Raw genomic sequence first — 11,048 nt, 5'->3', positions numbered from 1 at the left:
AGTGACGGACACTATTCATGCTATTATCTTTTCCTTCTTCTTATTTCCTACCTGAAGCAAATAGGAGAACCTCTTTTAGTTGCTCTAATAATTTGGAAGAAAAATAACCAATTTTTTTGTTCCATTAAGAATTTATTTCATGTGTGTTACATACACAAATGACACAGATATTCACCTATTTTCTCCATTTTGGTGTCCAAATATATATTGTCTATCCATGTCTGCAATGATAAGTCCATGAATCAAGGGAAATTGAGTGTGGTCAAGCCAGAGATGGCAAGAGTAAACATCAATATCTTAGGAGTCAGTGAACTAATGGGTGAATGGGGAATGGGTGAATGGTGGGAATTTAACGGGTGAATTTAATTCAGATGACCATTAAACCTACTACTGTGGATGAGAAACCCATAGAAGAAATGCAGGAGCACTCATAATGAACAAGACAACAAAATGTACACTTTTGGGTGCAATTTCAAAAATGACAGAATGATCTCGGTTCATTTCCAGGCAAACTATTCAACACCACAGTAATCCAAATCTACGCCCAACCACTAACACCAAAATATATAAATATCCTTTTCATCATAGGAGATTGGAATGCAAAAGTAGGAAGTCAAGAGATACCTGGAGTAATAGGAAAATCTGGATTGAGAGTACAAAATGAAGCAAGGAAAAGGCTAACAGAGTTTTCCCAAGAGAACACATGGGTCATAGCAAACACCCTCTTCTGACAACACAAGAGACAACTCTACAGATATTACCAGATGATCAATACTGAAATCAGATTAATTACATTCTTTGCATCTGAAAATGGAGAAGCTCTATACAGTCAGAAAAAAAAACAAGACCAGGAGCTGACTGTGGCTTAGATTATCAGCTACTTATAGCAAAATCAGACTTAAGCAAAGAAAGTGGGGAAAACCACTAGGCCATTCAGATTTTATGTAAACCAGTCCCTTATGATTATACAGTAGAGGAGACAAATACATTCAAGGGATTAGATCTGGTAGACAGTGCCTGAAGCATTATGGGTGGAGATTCATAACATTGTACAGGAGATAGTGTGCAAAATCATCCCAAAGAAAAAGAAATGCAGGAAGGGAAGTGGTTGCCTGAGGAGGCTTTACAAATAGGTTAAGAAAGAAGAGAAGTGGAAAGCAAAGGAGAAAGGAAAAGATATACCCAACTGAATGCAGAGTTCCAGAGAAGAGCAAGGAGGGATAAAAAGGCTTTCTTCAATGAACAATGCAAAGAAATAGAGGAAAACAATATAATGGGAAAGACTAGAGATCTCTTCAAGAAAATTGGAGATACCAAAGGAACATTTCATGCAAGGACAGGCATAATAAAGGACAGAAACAGTAAGGACTTAAAAGAGGCAGAAGAGATTAAGAAGAAGTGGCAAGAATACACAGAACTCTGCAGAAAGTGTCTTAAAGACCACACACAATGATGTGATCACTCACCTACAGCCAGACATCCTGGAGTGTGAAGTTAAGTGTGCCTTAGAAAGCATTACTATGAAAAAGGCTAGTAGAAGTGATGGAATTCCCACTGAGATATAATCCTAAAAGATGATGCTGTTAAAGTGTTGCACTCAGTATGTCAGCAAATTTGAAAAACCCAGCAGTGACCACAGGACTGGAAAAAGTCAGTGGTCATCCCAGTTTCAAAGAAGGGCAGTTTTCAAACTAATGAAAAATTGTGCTCACTTCACATTCTAGTACGGTTATGCTCAAAATCCTTCAAGCTAGACTTCAGCAGTACTTGCATTGAGAACTTCCAGATGTACAAATTGGTTTTAGAAAAAGCAGAGGAATCAGAGATCCATTGGATCATAGAAAAAGCAAGGGAATTCCAGAAAATCACCTACTTCTGTTTCATTGACTATGTAAAAACCTTTGGACTATGTGAACCTATGGATCACAACAAACTGGAAAATTCTTAAAGAGATGGGAGTTCTAGACTATCTTACCTGTATTCTGAGAAACCTGTATGCAGATCAAGAAGCAATAGCTAGAACCCTACATAGAACACTGACTGATACAAAACTGGGAAAGGAGTATAACAATGCTGTGTACTGTCACCCTGTTTATTTAACTTATATGCAGAGTACATCATGCAAAATGGCAGATTGGAAGAGTTAGAAGTTGGAATCAAGATTGCTGGGAGAAGGAGGGCCGCTTTTCAGCCTGAGTAGACCAAGACAGTGCTACGTGGGTTGGGTGGATGGCTGGGGGATTGGGCTGGAGAGGAAACATAATAAATTCGGAAGAGGATGGACAGGACAGTCTGGATGCTTGAACCAATGTAGGGAGGGTTGATGACTGCAAGACCCTAGCAGCATCATCCTTTATACCAGAAAGCTGGCGGGCACTATGGGGGAGAAAACAAAACAAGAAGAAAGTGGAGGAGGTGCTAGAAGAAGAGGAAGAAGAATATGTGTTGGAAAAAGTTCTAAACCATCAAGTGGTAAAGGGCAAAGAGGAGTATCTCCTAAAGCGGAAGGGGTTCTCAGATGAAGATACCACATTGGGAGCCAGAAGAGAACCCGGATTGCCCTGACCTCATTGCTGAGTTTCTGCAGTCACAGAAAAGAGCACACGAGACTGAAAAAATCACAGGGAGGTAAGCACAAAGCTGATTCTGATTCGGAAGAAAAGGGGGAGGAGAGCAAACCAAAGAAGGAAAAAAAAAAAAGTCAGAAAAGCCACAAGGCTTTGCCTGGGGTTTGAAACCCGAGTGGATTACTGGAGATACAGACTCCAGTGGAGAACTCATATTCCTGATGAAATGAACTCTAATGAGGCTGACCTGGTCCCTGCCAGGGAAGACAATGTCAAGTGCCCACAAGTTGTTGTACCCTTCTATGTGGAAAGGCTGACATGGCATTCTTACCCCTCAGAGGATGATGACAAAAAAATGACAAGAATTAACTCTCTTGAATTACCAGCCCCTGTCATATCCAACTGTGGGTTTCAAGTGGGGAAAGAAGGAGTTCTACTTGTCTTGACACCATAAAGGCGGTTTGAGAAGTTGTCCTTTGAAGAGCCAGTATAGTTTCTGTGCCCTGCAGCAGCCCAAGTGCTTTAAAGCTGTTTCATGCTGTATAGTTTGCACACCCATCCCGGTGGAGGGGAAGGAGTGTCAGTGTTTCAAGGCAACCTGTTCTGAACTTTGCTTTAACAAAAGCAAAGGGCTTCCTATGAAGGGCAAAATGCAGAATGGGGTATGGGAGAGCAAGAGACACTGTAGATCTTCAAAGAGCGACTCCACAACCCACACAACCTTCTTCCCGATAGTGTTAACTCCGCATCTTTACAGCGTGGCATGTGTCTGTATTTTGTCTGTTACTGGTGTATTATTTGGGGTGGGTGGAATGGGGTGGGAAAGAAGGGAGATGAGTTAGGATCATTTTTGTTAAAATTCGGGGGAATGGTGAAACAAAGGAAAGAACAACTAATGATAATTGGGTTCTGTGTCCATAATATTGTATACTTTCAAAAAATGTCATTGGTAACCTAAATGAGAGACTGTTTAAAAGCTGTGAATGCCTGAAACTTAGAAGCCAAGGTATTCTCTGCCTGAGCTTGTTGTTCCCAACAAAGAACTAAGAAGCTACCAAAGCTACCGTTTAGGGGATGGAAATTGGTTGAGGAGGAAAAGTTTTACTGGAGTGTATACACAGGCATATCATTACGTCTTAGAGGTGCTAATTCATGAAATTGACAAGCCTTTCTTTTCCTATTTTGAAGTTATAAATATCAGCTTCTCCATCCAAGCCACTGGTGAAGTATTTAGGGAAGGGCAGAGTGTGGTATAGGAGGGAGGCGAGTAGGGAAAGAAAAGGGCCATTGCTCATGGGGTGGAAAACTCTTGGAGCCTCTGTTTTTTGAACTTTGAAACCATTGGTGGCAGAGTTCAGTCACTGACAGCACAAGTTCAAGAGTTGAATGATTTCAAAAGCCCTGGTCTCAGGAGAAGATTTAATTTTCATACTGGGGCAGTGGTTCACTTTAAAACAAAACAAATTTTTTAATCCTAAGAATGGACTAAAATACAAAATGCTGTCTTGAATCATGAGATCCATCAGTTCCTGACATCGTCTAGACCTTCATCTAGGAAAAATTAAAGTGAAAAGTGAAGTCTCTCAGTCGTGTCTGACTCTTTGCGACCCCATGGACTGTAACCTACTAGGCTCCTCTGTCCATGGGATTCTCCAGGCAAGAGCACTGGGATGGGTTGCCATTTCCTTCTCCAGGAAATCTTCCCAACCCAGCGTTGCCCATGTTGCAGGCAGATGCTTTACCATCTGAGCCACATGTGTTAGGTTTCTGTGAAAACTTTTGTTTAAATGTAAACTTCATAGCAATACTGTCAGTTTTTTGTCTTAATAAAGCTATATAGATTTATTTTTTTAAGTGCTGGGAGAAATATCAATAACCTTAGATATACAGATGACACCACTGTAATGGCAGAAAGCAAAGAGGAACTAAAGAGCATCTTGATGAAAGTGAAAGAGGAGAGTGAAAAGCTGGCTTATAACTCAACATTTAAATAAAGAAGATCATGCCATCTGGTCCTTTCATTTTATGGCAAGTAAAAGGGGGGGAAGTGGAAGCAATGACAGATTTCTCTTCTTGGGCTCCAAAGTCACTGCAGATGGTGACTGCAGCCATGAAATTTAAAAATCACTTCCTTCTTGGAAAGAAAGCTATACAAACATAGACAGCATGTTAAAAAGCAAAGACATCATTTTTCTGACAAAGGTCTATCTAGTTAAAGCTATGGTCTTTCCAGTAGTCATATATGGACATGAGAGTTGGACTATAAGGAAGGCTGAGCACCAAAGAATTGATGGTTTCGAATTGCGGTGTTGGAGAAGACTCTCGAGAGTTTCTTGCACAACAAGGAGATCAAACCAGTCAACCCCAAAGGAAAGCAACACTGAATACCCACTGGAAGGACTTTAGCTAAAGCTGAAACGCCAATATTTTGGCCACCTGATAAGAACAACTGACTCATTGGAAAGACCCTGATGCTGGGAAAGATTGAAGGCAAAAAGAGTAGAGGCTGACCAAGAATGAGATAGTTGGATGGCATCACCAATTTAATGAACATAAGCTTGTTCAGACTTGGAGAGATAATGAGAGATAGGGAAGCCTGGTGTGCTACACTCCATGGAGTCTCAGATAGTCAGACGTGACTTAGTGACTGAACATCAACAACAATCCATCTCTTATATGATAAAAGTGTAGCCTGTGGGGTTTTTTTCTTTCATTTTCTAGTTTTATGGATATAGTTTATGACTTTAGAAATTGTTTTTAAATTATGATTACATTGCAAAGTTTCACTGTTTAACAACTAGTTCTGTTATTGTATTTGCTTCTATAACTTTGTTGAAAATATAACATTTTTTGAAATTTGTTTCTGCAAGTTTGTTTTTGCCAATTTTCTACCTCACCAGTACTCATCATTATCCTTTAAAAATACTTATGATTGCATAAGTTTATCTTTTCTTTCTCCTGGGAAGTATGCTTCCTGGAAAGTATACAGGTGTTATTTTTGGGTCCTTGCTTATATTTTAATGTATATATGTAATCTCTAAATTTTAATAAAACATTAGAAACTCTATCTTCTGCAAATTAGTGTTGTGAAGGATTGATGTGATGTCAATGTATATTAATTTCTTTTGCAGATATTATACTTATTAATTTCCCATCTGCACTCAATTTTTTTTCTCATTTTTCCCTGAGATACAGAATATTCTCTAGTAATGGCTAGGTATGGACTTACTGTTTTCCCTTCTGGAACTTTTGTTACATGTATTTTGAATCATCTTACTCTTTTATACATAGCTTCTCTTTTCTTCTTTCTCCTTTTGCTTAATTCTAGGAGAATTTGATGAATTTTTTATTAGTCTCCAATTTTCTACAATATCCAGTGTGTTTATCCAGATTATTTTAGTCTGACATTTGTGCTTTTTGTTCATATGCAAACATGTAATATATCATAAGATCAATGGTTTTTATTTTATACCATTGAGAGGGTCACTCTTATTCACTAACACACACGAAAAAGAGGATACTGTCAGAGAATGTATATATTGCACTTGGAGAAATAAGTGTTCACATTTATCCTAATCTTATTTTGTTGGGTTATAGATTCCATGATCAGTAAAGTCTTTGTTAGCAAAGTTGCTGAGGGCCACAAGCTATTTTGGGGTGTTCATCAGGTCAGTATAGATTCACCAGTTTTTTCTAACCAGTTCAGAGGCTCCCACTGGGAGTGAGATTGAGATTGCACCATATGCTGAGCAACAGTAAACACCAAAGGTGGGACTGCTGCCCAGTAAACATAAGGTCTGACATTTTCATAGGATCTCTGTTATGGGTTGAATAGTGTTCCCTAAAAATGTGTGTTGAAAATCTAACCCCCAATGACCATGAATGTGACATTATTTGGAAATAAGGTAGTTGTAGACATAATCCTATTAATATGATCTCATTAGGCTGTGCCCTAATTGAAAAGATTGGAGTACATATAAAAAAAAGAAACTTGGGCATCAAGACCCACAGAGAGAAGAGAGCGTCATGTGAAGATGCAGACACAAAGCAAAGATGGCCATGGGAAGACAGAGACAAAAACCTGAGTGATGTGTAAAAGGCCAAGGAAGGCCTGAGATTAACATAATCTGAAAAAAAAAAAAATCAAGAAGACATCCTGCCTCAGAGGCTTTGGAGGGAACATGTTCTGCTGACATGTTGATTTTTTACTTCTAGACTCCAAAACTGTAAAAGAATAAAATTTATTGTTGTTCTGAGCAATCCAGTTTGTCATGCGTTGTTATGGCAGCCCTAGCAAAAATCACCTTTAAGATCTGCTTTCTACACAGCTGCTTCATGATCTTCTCTTTCTTACAGCAGTGTCTTCTCTGGGTTCAGGCTCTGTGTATGGTTTGCCTGTGCCCTCTCCACATTTTCTCATTTTCTTACTTTCTACCTAGTGAACACCTAACTTTTGTTGTATGCACTGTTCTGGTTTCCAGCAAGGATACAGATTTTTCCTCAAATCTTATTATACCTTTCTTCATTTCAATTGGGTGTTGAAAATCTGTCTTCAACCTTTTTAAAAGCAGATGGAAACAGCCTAGTCCTCCTTTCTGAGATATGCCCAGAAAGTAGAATTTCTGTCCTGCAACTCTTGAACCAAGAGCTGTTGCTTGCAAATCACCCTCTATTAGAAGAGAAATTGACTCTGGATCCAAGTGGGTGTCTACATCTATGTGAGCCACCCCATTCATGGGAGTTTAATATGATTTTCCTTGGGAAAGAAACAGAATTGGAGTCAGGTAGACTAATCTGAGCTTTTGATAGTGTATAATAAGTTATTCCCATCTGACTATTACTTTCAGAAAAGCACATGCAATTCTGATGGTTCTATAGATTTTTACATCTTGCAGAACCTCACCAGACTGCCTCAGAATTAGCCACCCACTAAGCATCACTTTCAAAGGGGTCTCCACTCTAGATTTGCCTCTAATTTCTTATTAAAATATAAAATTACATGTGTCCCACCAGTGTAATTTTTCTTTCCTATTTATTCAAACAGTTTGCATCTCCTGAAATATTTTTCCCTTATCTTGAGTAATTCATTATGTACTTCCCTGTAACAAATGGAGTTTTCCTGCAAATATTCCTTGAAACTTTCTTACGAAATAAGCATTACAACCAATTATTAGAGATAATCTGTAAGACCTTATTGATACTTTGACACCATGGGAACACTCCAGTGATGGGTTTACTCACATTTACAGACATCTTTGGCACTTGACTATGTGAGATTTTGTAGACACGTGATACAGAATGATTTCCTATGGTACTCAGGATGGCATTCATACATTAATGATGTCCCAATGGGAAACTCAGTTTCACTGGTTTGGATATTCAATTTGGCAAACTGGAAATGATCTAGGGCATTACAGTGACCTAGGGACCAAAAGCTCAAGAACATAAGAGTTTAAAAAAAGATACCTAATGCCATTCTTCTTTCTCTAGTATTAGATTTGAGGTCACACAAAATAAACTTTTATTTTGGAAAGACAATGTGCCTGTAATCTTTGAAGATAATGTGCCTGTGCATGTATCCATTAGAAAACAAACTATCTGGAAGTCTGTTTTTCTATCTGGACCTTCTATTTATAGCATTTACTGTAAAAGACAGCTCCCATTCAATGTTCCACATTTTCAGGGAGACAGAGAGAGTGTTTCTGCCCAGCTTCCACCTGGTTTGGTGTCTGTGTACTTCAGTGCATCAAAACCCCAGTAGAGGGCTTATAAGCATGAATGCAGAACTCAAGATGTTTTCTGAAACTTGGAAGCAATCACTAGCTTTCTAGTTCTGATTCCTAGGAAGGCCATTGCAAAACAATGAGGTAATAAATATTATCTCCTCAAAATGAAACCAACAATAACAGCAAATCTACAGTTATTATAAGAAAACATGGTTTGATGTGTATGTTGAATAAAAGTCTAGCTTTAGCTTTAAAACCCTGTGCCTATAGCTCTAGGCTCAATGAGTAAAGACTCACTTTGTATTCAATTAGCAGGAAATCAAAAAATGTATATATACTTTGAAAAATAGAAATCATTTCCATTTTGTTTTGATAATTTCTCCTTTAGTTTCTACTGAGCTCTCCTCTTCTTCCCTTTCAATTTTTTTTTCATATAGTGAAAGTTATGCTAGATACAATTCTGCACCCAGACAGTTCTGTCTGAAGATTTGCAAACCAATTTATCATCTCATCAACATAATTAAATACTTATCCTCAATATGAAAATTTGATTTATTTTCAATATATTTCAATTTATTTATCCTTTACAGGATATATTTTGATCTGTATTGCCAGTTTCTTTTTTAACTTAGAATCTGAATATTAGGTATAACTAGATTCTAGTTCAAGGAGTTTCCCCTTGTAAATATAACCTATTGGACAGAGGAGGCTAGTAGGTTCCTAGTCCATGGGGTTGCAAGAATTGGGCTAAATCACCACTGCTGCTGCTTCTGCTGCTAAGTCACTTCAGTCATGTCCGACTCTGTGCAACCCCATAGACGGCAGCCCACCAGGCTCCCCCATCCCTGGGATTCTCAAGGCAAGAACACTGGAGTGGGTTGCCATTTCCTTCTCCAATGCATGAAAGTGAAGAGTGAAAGTGAAGTCACTCAGTCGTGTCCGACTCTTAGCAACCCCATGGACTGCAGCCTACCAGGCTCCTCTGTCCATGGGATTTTCCAGGCAAGAGTACTGAAGTGGGGTGCCATTGCCTTCTCCACTACCAAAGGCCAAATGAACATGAAGATGGTCTGGCAGATCTCCAGTCTAAAAAGTCTGCCTGGTAAAATAATGGCTGCCATCTCAGTACAGGTTATTGTTATTGTTCAGCCGTACAGTCATGTCTGACTCTTTGTCTCCCTGTCCCTCACCATCTCTAGAAGTTTGCCCAAGTTCATGTCCATTGCATCAGTGATTCAATCTAGCTATCTCATACTCCAACTTCCTCTCCTCTTTTTGCCCTCAGTCAGGTGAAAAAAAAAAAAATCTCAGAATTTATATGATTCCCTCTTGCTTTTAATTCAGGGAATCTAAACTAGGTCTCTGTATTTGTAAACAGGCACATTAGGAAACCCCATGTTGAAACCATGGTGTTTATGGAGAAGAGTGAGGGCAAAAATGACTTGAGTGTCTGTTCTTGGTCTGTTTCTTTTGAGAATCGCTCTTTTCTTTCAGAGATCTCCAGCAGTGAATATGTCATGTGAAAGAGTCACTTCAACAATTCCCTTTCTCCTTCTGTCTTCACTTTCTGAATGTTCATGTCTTCATGGTGTTGGTTACCTTAGGAAACCTTCTCCAGACCTTAGAAATACACTCTTATGCATTTTCTCATTGAATTTATCTTTCTTTGTTTTTTGTTTTTTCTTTTCACCAGGGAAGGAAAACTTCAACAGCTGAAATTAGTGTAAAGCTAAGGAGCAAGTCAGCCTTCTATTCACTTAGAATTTGGTTCAGATGGTAAAGAGCCTGCCTGCCAACTCAGAAAATGCAAAAGACCCAGGTTCTGCCCCTGAGTCAGGAAGATCCCCTGGAGAAGGAAATGGGTACCCACTCCAGTATTCTTGCCTGAAACATTCCATGGACAGAAGAATGTCTGGCTCAGTCTGTCGGACATGACTGAGCATGCACACACATAGCCCATATTGGCTAAAACAATCTTTGTGTTTAGTTTACAATGTAGTCCAATTTTCATAGGGAATGCACAGCATTCTCCAGCCAAATAGGCTATTAATAACAATTTTGCATGCTTTGTTTTCTGCTGGTCTGTGTTTCTCGCCAAAATCTATGAAGATGGTCAATTTACCCCAATTTAGGTTCAACGATATTTTCTTTAAGTTCCTATACTTTGACAACATTTTGCTTCTAATTCTAATTAGATGGATTTCCTGGTGGTCCGGTGGTTAAGAATTATCTTCGCAATACAGGGGATTTAGGTTCCATCCCTGATTGGGGAACTATGATCCCACACACTACGTAACAACAAGGCTGAACACTGAAATTGCTGAGTATGTGTCTCTGGAGCCCACGTGCCACAACTAGAGAGACTGCATACCACAGCTACCAAAACCTTGTGCTCTGGGGCCCAAGCACAGCAACTATTGAGCCGTGGCTTCACAACTAAACAGCTTGTGCACAGCAGCGAAAAACCCCATCTGACTCTACAAAGATTCCTCATGCTGCAACCAAGACCTGACAGAGTTAAATATATAAATAAAATAATCAAAAAGATGTAATGTATAGCACAACACCCGCTTCCTCAATCTGCAATGCAGGAAGCCTAGTTCAATCCCTGGGTCAGGAAGATGTCCTGAAGAAGGAAATGGCAATCCCCTTCAGTATTCTTGCCTGGAGAATGCCATGGACAGAGGACCCTGGTGGGCTATAGTCCATGGGGTAACAGAGAGACACGACTGAGTGACTAGAACCAAAGATCATC

General features: G+C 39.2%; 1 pseudogene; it reads left to right on the top strand.

The window, feature by feature from the left end:
* The first annotated feature begins 330 nt into the window (after positions 1-330).
* Positions 331-3,021, top strand: LOC101115221 (chromobox protein homolog 1-like; annotated as a pseudogene).
* The last annotated feature ends 8,027 nt before the right edge of the window (positions 3,022-11,048 follow it).

Source organism: Ovis aries, chromosome 12, assembly GCF_016772045.2.
Source record: "Ovis aries strain OAR_USU_Benz2616 breed Rambouillet chromosome 12, ARS-UI_Ramb_v3.0, whole genome shotgun sequence".
NCBI lineage: Eukaryota > Metazoa > Chordata > Mammalia > Artiodactyla > Bovidae > Ovis > Ovis aries.
The sequence above is the reverse complement of the archived record's forward strand: the minus strand, read 5'-3'. Positions and strand labels throughout refer to the sequence as shown.